The sequence below is a fragment of the Varroa destructor genome, unplaced genomic scaffold (assembly GCF_002443255.2).
Source record: "Varroa destructor unplaced genomic scaffold, Vdes_3.0 BEIS01000001.1, whole genome shotgun sequence".
NCBI lineage: Eukaryota > Metazoa > Arthropoda > Arachnida > Mesostigmata > Varroidae > Varroa > Varroa destructor.
This window is the reverse complement of record NW_019211454.1, coordinates 76,408,105-76,419,037: the sequence shown is the minus strand read 5'-3', so window position 1 is coordinate 76,419,037 and position 10,933 is coordinate 76,408,105. Positions and strand designations below refer to the sequence as shown.

At 39.2% G+C, this 10,933-nt stretch overlaps 1 protein-coding gene across 1 annotated transcript in view; it reads right to left on the bottom strand.

The window, feature by feature from the left end:
* Window positions 1-10,933, bottom strand: part of LOC147759112 (uncharacterized) — a 68,984-nt gene that overhangs the window by 7,382 nt on the left and 50,669 nt on the right. The gene's annotated exons all lie outside the window — the stretch shown is intronic.

The following is a 10,933-nucleotide window of genomic DNA, read 5'->3' as shown; positions in this document are numbered from 1 at the left end:
GATGTCGCGAAGTAAATCGATAGTAAATATGCTTGTCTATAAGACGCCACTTTTAGAGTATGGAAAGTCCCGTAATCACATGGGTTAGAGCGAGTGTCGAAGTCGCTCAATCCGAGAAATAATTAAAGCACGCCGACGAGGCCTGGCGTCGTCATCAAGTAAGTAGGCTGCGTGCTTTCAAATGCCATCCATAAGTTATTATTATATTTATATATTATATATATATATATAGTCCATATTAAAAAACACAGTAAGCTGCATTTGTTGTCTCATATCGAACGAGTATCTTGTAGTAGGAAATGCTCTTGATTCCGCTGCTATGAATATTACCATCAACAGGCGACCGAACCTACTCCATTTCTCCACACGCCGTTCTTTCACCTGATCTTCCCCCGGCTGGCGCTAAAAATCCAACCATATTTATGGCGACCATATACTTAAGGCGGGTTCTTATTGATGAACACTACACGAATAGTAACTGGAGTACATCGCATACATTACAGAGGACCCATATTTTACTGTTTTCGCTTTTTCAGTATCTGGGTTATAACTCTGTAACACCTTATATAGTTGCCAAGTTTGCTTCACAGAGCTCGGAGCTTTGCTTTCATAACGAATTTGCTCAATTGCGACGATGCATTTTTGTCCTTCTGGCCCTCAGATTTTGTGACCCTCGCTGATTCTCAACACCCTAATTTCCATCCTTGAAACGTTTGCACCATGCACGTACTATACTTTAGCTTAAGGAGTCCTTGCTTGATGTTTTCATCAATCTTCGATGAACTTTCACAACGCTGTGATCTTCGAGGAACAAAAATTTGACTAAGGGTTCACTTCCAGGACTAAAAATTTTTTTCTGAACATATGTCTTTTGGAAATAAATTGAATTAGTTTTTCACTGACGGGCATCACCATGCTAACGAACATCTGACAGCTAACCCATTCAACCTACCGGGTTTCTACTCTGCGCATTGCCTGGCACTGAAGAACAATGGACGAGGCCGTTCGAGTAGAGGCATTTCGGTGTTTCACAATGATGAAGAAGGTGACCTCACGCTATGCTTAACGGAAAATAATGTGAATATCTTACATGGCTAATAACAAAGCCTTGTAGCAACCTATGTCCGGTCAGCTGGATTCTCATTCAACGTACGCGCTGGTAAGGAAACCCGTCGTCAGGTTTGGAAATGACGCTTCCTCATTCTGCCTCTTTTTGACCACTGTGTACGATTTCAACCGCGCCTCGACTAGCCGAATTCGAACTCCGTTTGATCTTTAAGAGAGGTGCTAGCGGGCTACAGTTGCGCGGTAGTAAATCATACCTTAATACCAGCTTTCTTGGGATATTAAAAAGTATGATTATCGATATATTGGTAACGACCGTAATCAGGGGTCAAATAAAGTATTAAGGTGCGAATATTTTACTTTCAGAGGACGCAAGTATCCGAGCTCATTTACGCGTAGCAACAAACCTCATTGTCGAAGTCGCTTTTACACGAACTACCAGAGGCCAAGCTCCGTCGTGACGTCCAGAAGTGGAACGGGCCTCTGAAGTTGCTCCGGCATATGACGTGATGAATGCCAAAGCGTATGCAAAGCATGTAGACAAAATTATACATACAGCACCTCCGTTCCTTTAGTAAGCACAAACCGTAATTTGATTGTACATATCATCCTGGGAAAGCCACATAGATTCAGAGCAAAGCAGCAGGTGTGCACTGTTTCGAAAGCCGATTGCAACAAAAAAGTCACCGGTTCAAAGGGAGAGCTCCTTCGTGCTGGAAAGCACTGTTTAATCAGTTTTGCGTACCGGCATACCGAGCCCAGTCGGTGAATGCTACTCTGATAGTCACCTCTAAAGGGAAAGATATTCAACTGACCCTATAATTGGGAGAAATCAGCAGGACAGGCATTTGTGAGGAGTGGTTGGTTAAAAGTTGAACATCTACTAGGAAAGCATACATGCAATTTCAATAGATCAACATTGGTTTTAGAGGAAATGCTCTACAGAAGCAGCTTGCAAAACCTTGATGGCCAAGTTAGCACTGGCTGCGCCACGATCCGCTGTTGCGATGTTTATTGTTTTTAAAGGAGCCTTCGACTCGGCGCCCAGGAATCAGGTTATGTTCATACTTGCCGAGAATTTCCGTATACACATAATCAACCTACTTGCTGGCGAGGCGGCGAAATCTCTCAGACAACTATTTGGCCCAAAATGCTACCTCAGTGAGCTTTTATTGTTTATCTTACTGAGAATAAGAAAACTGAGATAGTTATTCGAAGTTGCAACAGGTTTCCGGTGCAACAAGGTCTGCTTCGATTCCAAAAAAGTCACAGTGTCGAAACCAACGCTAAACTGACCGAAATGAAGATAATAAAATTTCGACAGGAAGGCAAAACAACAGCCCCTGACATCTATAATCTCACCGGGATTAACGCTCTCTTATGTTGACCATATCCTATACGTGAGACTGCTCCTCTCCTTCAACAGCAGAAGTTCCATTGCTCTCCGAGAGATGAAGAAAAGCAGTTTCGGTCGCGTGGGCCACTATAGTCTTATCATTTGTTCTTCGCAAACGGTGTCAACTTCTTCTTACCCCGAAATAGCTCCAACTGAAACTTAAGGGGTACGCGTAGTCTGAGAGGATCTCACAACCTAAGACCTCGAAGAATTAAATCGGGTCGAAGCGTCTATTCTCGAGAGCGCACTTGGAATTCACACAGCGACCCATAATCGCCTAGCATATCTACTAGCTAACTCATCAATACTGTTTAAGGACCTGCATCGCTGCTTCGAGCTCTCAACAACACCAGTTTTTAGGAACTGGGAGAAAAATCGCGAAAATGAATGGGAACTTTTTCAGTTCGGGTGCGATGAGAACCAACAAATAAACAGGGATAAATCGGCTAAAAAAAGAAGTCGTGACTTTCATTGTCGTGCATGAGTTCCACCGAGGCTCAGCAGAGAACAAGGCTTCACGAGCCTGATGAAATGCGTACATGCTTTAAATGAAAAGGAAACGGTGGTGCAATATCATGCCGCTCGTGACCCTCTGATATCATCTTCAAGACATCCGAGAATTGTACATCAACTCGATTAGACTCAATTAATCCATAGAACGTGAATAGTTTTAATTGTCCTATATTACCTTTGATCTTCTGATAACGTTTTGTTAACCTGTATATATGAAATGCTTGATGCATCTACTAGCATCAAAGGTGATGAGATTTGATTGGTCTCCGTAGAAGGGTAAATCGCGTTTTTTTCGACGGAAATTTATCTTACTGTAATGGCCTCTTGGCTACACGCCGGGAATTTCCGTGTCTCTGAAGAGCACCTTTGGCACACCTCCGGTGAACTGACTATATTGTGCTTTACAATTCTCTATACCTTATTCAAAATTTGTTTTGGCTTTAGATGGAGATACCTTAGGAATACATTGTGGTCTAAATTGGAACTCGGGCATAGATACATTTCGTTTCGTGCTTGGAGCCAACCGTCTGGTCGAGTATCAAACGGCGCTTCCACACATAGAGCTCGAAATAAAGGTGGAGGTACCCTTGCTAAATGCCCTCCTATCGATACGATTTCTAGATGTGAAAGAAAAGAATGTTTAATAAACTCCCCCATCGACGGTCGGTGTTACCGTTTCTTCTTATAATACGCTTCTCGGTAAGCTATTTAATGATTCGACCTCATGGAGATGTGTTACTCGGAGCCTCTGTTCAAATAACTTTATGCATTATGGCATAATTATTTTATCTCTGCGACGTAATGCATTTCTGGGTATTAAAGAAGTATAACAACATTACCAGAACGAAATATTTTACAGCATTGTATTATACATACTGCCTTATAGTGCACTTCAGGTATAGGCTAGCGATATGGACTAGCTTTATATACATCACATCTCAAAGCTACTAGACGCGTTTTCCTAGAGGTTTAAGTCTGTGGTTGAAAGGGGCTAGAAACGCCGCTTCAAGTCTCGCCGATGACAAATAAAAACTGCACAATTTGTGTGGGCAAAGAACGTTATTTAATGTCAAGAGAATCCGAACGAACCGATTCCGCATTCGCGAATAGTATCCATGTGTTCCCTCGTATAACATGGCCCAATTTGTAGACAATATAGAAATGAGATAACTGCGAATTTTTTGTATAGATTATTAAAAGTGAGTCACCGAGAACGAATTTAAACCAATGTTGACAGGATCGCGTCGAGCTCCTACATAATTTATTATCTAATTACTGTTGCAATCAAAACGAGATGAGCCTTACCATATTTTAAAACGATTTTGAGTAATTTACTAGCACAGACGAAATATTAACATTAGTAGTGCGCCGGGATACCATCTAGGATTATAAACAAATCTGCATAGCGTGCACATGTTTCATCTGCCCTTGAAATTTTAGCACGGCATGCTCAAGGCATATGAGAACGCAGCGTTTGCGTATTAGCGTCGATGGAAGCCTCAATGGATATTCGCTCCGCAAATAAGGCCTTGGACGATTTTAACAATGGCACCCCTTTATGGACTCACAGTTTTCCTGTTCTTTAGGGTAGCAGATCTAAAGCACCAAATGAAATCAATACCGGCCCAAAGGAAATATTACACACAAATCATCAGTCATGTTGCCCCTATTTTACGACAAACGGGATAACGGTAGAAACGATGCATCAAACTAGATGGATATTGAGAGACATCGTGAACAAACAAGGTAATAACAGGATTTGACTCTTTCAGAACTTAAAAACACTGTAAAACGTATTGCCATCCCGATGCCCCAAAACAGGTTTGCCTATTGCAAAATGCAGACACCATTTCTTCCTCGGGTCAAGGTTCAAAGAACTTAATGCGAGTCGCTGCGTCGTTTCGCATTCTGTCCTTGCTGGCCAACAAACTGACGGCAAATCTAGCCTTATTGAACGATGGTCTAATTGAACATCAATCAACGATAAAGAGGTGTTCTTATGCAATTAAGGGCTTGATGACTTGAAACCGGGTGTAGACGCACTTCATTCCGGGATTGGAGCAAGCCGATACTTAACAGCTATACCGGACGTAAAAACCCAAAGGCTGTACCATTATAAAATTTAAGATATCTAATGAAGTGGGCAAAGTGTCTTCTGATAGGGTATGATGGATCCTGTTTATTAATGGCTATTAATTACTACTCTTTGTGGCATCTCTTCAAATCTTCGCAGAGAGTTTGCAGGAAATATTCTTCACAGTAGCATAATTCTAAAAAAACAGTATTAGGGTGCGTTTCAGTATGTGCAATTAGGTTACTCTGGCATCTTTTTACGAAGCCGACAAATTGGGGGATCTGCAAATGCGCAGCAAAAAAAGTCAGTTTGGGATACAGTCTTATAATACTTGGAAAAAAGAAGCTGACAAAAATAAGCTTTTTCGAAATTATTCCAGATTTGGTAGGGTTAGAGATTAACGAACAAATCGGGAATTCTGCAGAGTTCTTTTACCACTAGAAAAGCTTCGTTCGTCTTTATCATTATTATTTTCACCTGCAGAGCTCAACAGTTGTGGTTTTCAGCCATTATAACACATGCAATATCTCCCGTGATCCATTCAGTCAGCAATACACAATACTCAATTACACCAAATATATTGCACTTATGATCTTACGTTGAGCTTTCACATAGGCCGGAGTGAGAAAACTGACAAAACATCTCAGGATGTAGATCGTCCCATCCTAACACCCGTAAATCACAATGTGTCACTCATGAATACGCACTTAATGAAACGAAAACATACATTCATAACGTTATTATAAGCAATGGACACTTACTGTCATTTATGTGAGGGATCAGTATTGTGACGTCATCATTGTGAAATAATCGAAATATTCCAATAAGCATCGTCTGCACATAACTAAATGTAAACAATTGCTTTCCCAGACTTAACATAGCCCTTGGATATGAATGCGACAATGTGAACCTCTTTCTTTTTCTGCTTTGTTTCAATACCTGATGAAAGTGGCTCCCATTATCCCTCTCCGCCTGGTTGTGACTGCGAAATAATAATGATTCAGTAATTGTATAATGGATACATCGAACCGTCAACTCAATATTAAAACAGTTCATAAAGAACATTACGAATCCTTCGTAGTCTGCCAACAACCGCCTGACTTTCAAAACGCGCAGTACGTATGTTTCGTCAAGATAGACACCCAAAACAAGGGTCTCTATTTATTTAACTGGTACCGCGTATCTTGGGGTTTCTGAGTGTAGGTATTTGAGCCGATTTTAGCGAACAAACAATAGGGTTGTTAACCCCGCGCTGGCTGTGACCAATAAGCAGCCCACTTTTGACAGGAGAACCCATGCCCTTCTCGGTCTTAACCTGTACTCTGCAATAACATGTAGAGAATTCTAAAAGTACAATTTTCTTACTAAATATTAGCGCTGAAACAGCTAGCAATTGAGCTCTGCCATTGGAGGATTATGCTGTAGTTATTTGAATTATGACGTTAGCAAGCGACTGCGTGCGATTTTTAATCATACAGAATGCGGAAAATTGAGTGTCATTGACGATAGCTTAATATCTATGGTAATAAACTTTTTGAGAGCAGCAACCGCTAAGATAATAAGTACGATATTCATACATACTGGCAATATACGCTTTTTGAAAGTCGCAGAGTGTCGGTAAAGGGCGACTTTGTAAAATATCAACACATATGATCACGTAGAACATTGGGATTTTTTTAAATACGTTTTAAGAGCTGTTACAGATTGAGTAGTGTCAGGAATGAGTGTTAGGTTCTTCGGTCGCCGGCCGCCTTCAAGAAAGATACTTGTTGTTTAACAAGTTATGCAAGATCTGCCTACAATCGCATATAGGTGAAGATTTCAGGTTAATAACTAAAGTCCGGCTAAGGTGCGCATTATTTTCATTCAGATGTGTGCCTTAAGCACGGGACTGCATGCAGCCATGCATTTTCCCCACTGTACCTCACTGCAGTGAGGTGGGAAAGAACCGTATTATCAAAAGGCGATTTATAAAGCAGGCTTATATTCTTCCCACGTACTGCGTTCGTCCAAACTCACTGTCTTCAAGCGTTGCTCCCTTTAGGCAACATTTAATTAGCCTTCTAGTACTCTTGCACCAATTACTTCCTAATTAGTAAAAGAAACGATTGTGCATCGCCAGGAACCAGACCTATACTAGCTAAACTCGAATAATGAGTGAAACGAGGCGAATATGCTTGAGCGGGCCTTTTTTAACGGATCTATACACACCCAGTGACACCATAAAGAATACTTGGTTCTTTTTTTGCAAGCCTTGCCAACAAGTCAAAAATCTGTCTTGGCGCAGTGGATGCTAGGCTTTGATCACTGACTTTAAAGAGCTCTCTAGGTCTAGGAAAAAGTCTCATTCGATCATAGCCCGGAGAAGGTTGAGCGTTTCGTTCACGATTAGCAGAGCGCCACCTGCACAAGTAAATCGACAAGTCTAAGTTTCGCGTTTTTGTTAAACACATTCGGCTGTTATTACTATATGGGTAAGTTCATCTGTCAAATATGGCATTAAGGACTTCCTACCACTAAAAATTTTTGCCGTTACTTCAAAAATCACATGTTGACCATACGTGGCCAAGCTTTACAGTGTTGTCGATACTTTTTAAGTGTATCTGCTCTACTCATCCGAAGGTTTTCTGATTAGTATATGGTGATCAACTATAAAGCATTAATGAAGGTCTTTCACATAGTTTGGATAATAAAGCGTTAGATGTCCTACGCGTGATACATAGCTGGAATTTTATTCCATCATCAAATTTCGTATATTGTCTTGGTGTTACGTTCATCTCTCGTATGTAAACGGTCCTGTAAATGAATGCCGACGCCTTATTTTAAGCTTTGAAGTTTGAAATAAAAACTTAAACTAAGAAAAAACACTATCTCATGTGCTTCCTTGTGTTCCCACTGCTGCTTTGAGCATAGTTGTAAAAAATGACGTTTTTGATAGCAGAGGTCAGCTACCAGATGCGTACTTCTAGCATATTTGGCATCAGTAGTTTTCGAATAGATACTTTAAACCATTAAAGACTAGAATATTTATGTTGCGAGTTATTCATCTTTGGGGAGGCCGCAGGTCGAAATCACGATTTTGATAGCGGGGATTGTGTTCATAATCGGTTTCGAGGATGTAGCTAAAGTATGACTGATCTGTCATGATATGTATTTTAGTCTAGTACAAGTCGTTTGGTAAACAGATAGCATCACAGAGGTGTGACTTCTAATCGTACACGAGATGTCATCTATCTACGAAAATAATTAGGCAAACTGGAATGCCTAAATTAAGAAATCACTGAAAATGCTGTGCTTCCTAATGTCGGCTTAGTAACAATTATTTTTTACTCGCCGTAAATATCATTACGTGCCATTCTCACCTAAGTACAAATTGGCCACTAAACCGTCAAGTGCCGTATACCGCTACAAATTTCTTTTTTTCTCTTCAAGACCGTTATTGTCGTTTTGTGTCGATTATAAAATGTTACCTTTAAATCTAACTCCCAGTTTGGCATGTTGCGTGACAAGGTAGTGAGCCCACCTGCGAATTTGGAGAAATCTACCTATAGTGTTTATTTAGTTATTAAGAAGGACTCTTCCAAAAGACACAGACCTATCCAACTACTATTTTTCCTAGAAAAAAAATTGGCTCTTTATTAATGCTGAGTTGAATGAGTTCTTTGAACGTCTTAATAGTGCTCTCAATCGGAAACCCAACTCTTTTTGTGGTATTCCTATGGTTGGTTTAAGCAAATATACCTCCTAGTATGAATAAAAAACGCCAAATATACTGCAAGAAAAAAGCGCGAAAGACAATGATCCCGTAGAAAGAACCGACATATAACACCGGACATCACCATGCAGCGAAAAATTAAACAGGAAAGCAATTAATAAAAACGATAATTACCTATACATAGACGTAATATTAAGCTACTTGGACAGCTTGTTCGAGCAAATCGATATTTGTGTAAAGTAGTACGTCAGTTTCATTCCTTGCATAAAAACAACTAAAATACACGAATTTAGTGTTAAGATCGCGACTGATATTTCGTGGCCTTTGATTGAAATCACAAGTTTGCTACTTTGATAAAATCATCAACAGTAGTTGAGTATGTGTGCCAAGTATGTAACACTCTGTATGTCACGCTGTATGTAAAAAAAAAATAAACCGCTGGACCACTTATAAGTGGTCGAGCCTTTTTTTTTTTCAGAAAACAGCGATATCAAGCAAAATCCATTTTTTATTTTTTGCTCTTATGCTACAATACTTAGCGTAACTGCCTATCTTAAAGTGGCAAAAAAATGATACATAAAAATGAAAAACTAATCTATATACCTCGCAACGATTTTCACAGTAAATAAACATTAGTATGATGATGATTATTATTACTTGCCAGGCTAACATTAAACGAATATAGCCATCTGACATATAACTGTTTAATGGTATACACCGGGAGCCCTAAAATTCGAGAGATGTAATTTTACTATAAACACTTGATGTTTGTGTCAGAACAATTGTCTCGATTGCGAGAGTGGGGACGTTTTATTTGTTATCTCTAGTTTAATACACAAAGCCCCATATTAAGTAGTTAGCTAAAGTAAATAATTACGTTGCTTATTATAATGCTTAATTATGGTGAGTTATAATATACTTTTTTCGAATACAATTTAGAAATCAACTGTTGATATAATCTATCCAATGATCTCGTAACAAATGCTCCAAACAATGGTCATTAACCATGATACACAACATGTTTTCAAGGATTTAGGGTATCTACATAGATCTTTCAAGAATTTCTAAATTCTTTCAAGAAGAACTAAAAGAAGTTTTGTAGATGTATTGGAAATTTTTTTTTGTTTTTCAGCTTTGTCATCTTCTCAAGGTTGACTTCGAAGTTTGAGACAACTTTTGCTGTGCATAAAGTTATTGGGGCACAAGGTGGACAACTCAACTTTTTCATTTAACTCCACAAAAACCTCGAGCTTCCAAGTTTTTATATTGTCTTGAAGTTAAAAGAAAAGGAGATTTGCAATATTTGGCTTACATCCATTAGGATAGCACTAAACGATGCGGGTGAAAAATGTAAGGAATTAGCAGATAAAACAATCCGAAACCACTCTAAGGTTCGATTTTTTTAGGTTAGACTGAATAATGTTCGATAAGACTATTCGTACGACAAATGTAACCCGTACAGCTTGAATCAATAAGATGTCCTCATGGCGTATGTGCCATCCACGTGTAAGGCTAATTAATTTTCTTCAAATTATGCCTAATTTTCTTTCCCTTAAATAAAAGTACGTGCACCATATATCGTTACTAAATGTCTAAATTTTACCGTCTTAATATGTTTGTTATAATATATACAAGTTCCACAGAAAGAACATTAAGAAAAAAACTATAGTCACCTATACTATAGCATTATCAACTGCACCAATTGACCGCCTTTCAGTGCCAAGAAACCAACGTCTTCTAGTGACAGAATACTTTAAGAGACTGAAAAAAAAATACTACGTATTATAAACTACACGCATATCAAGGTAACAAAACTATCCATAAGGTACAAATGCAGGGCCTCAGCATAATATAAACTGGTCCAGTGAACAGTCGTCCGACTTTGTGAACTCACAAATATTTATGCAGAAACTGCACATGACTTACAAGATGAAGATTCAGACCAGGTACTCAATACATAATGCAAGCAACGCATAATTGGGAGTAATATGTGAAGACTGGCGATGACGACTCTTAATAGCGCGCTCGAAATAGGCAGTGTAAAGATGGACATGGTACCTCTAGCTTATTCAATCTGAAATACTCAAGGCTCTATTAGCTGAAAAGGAAATGCATAATAAAAGATAATTGTCAGGATCCAACGCTTTCAGTGCTTAAGTAAGTCCAGATA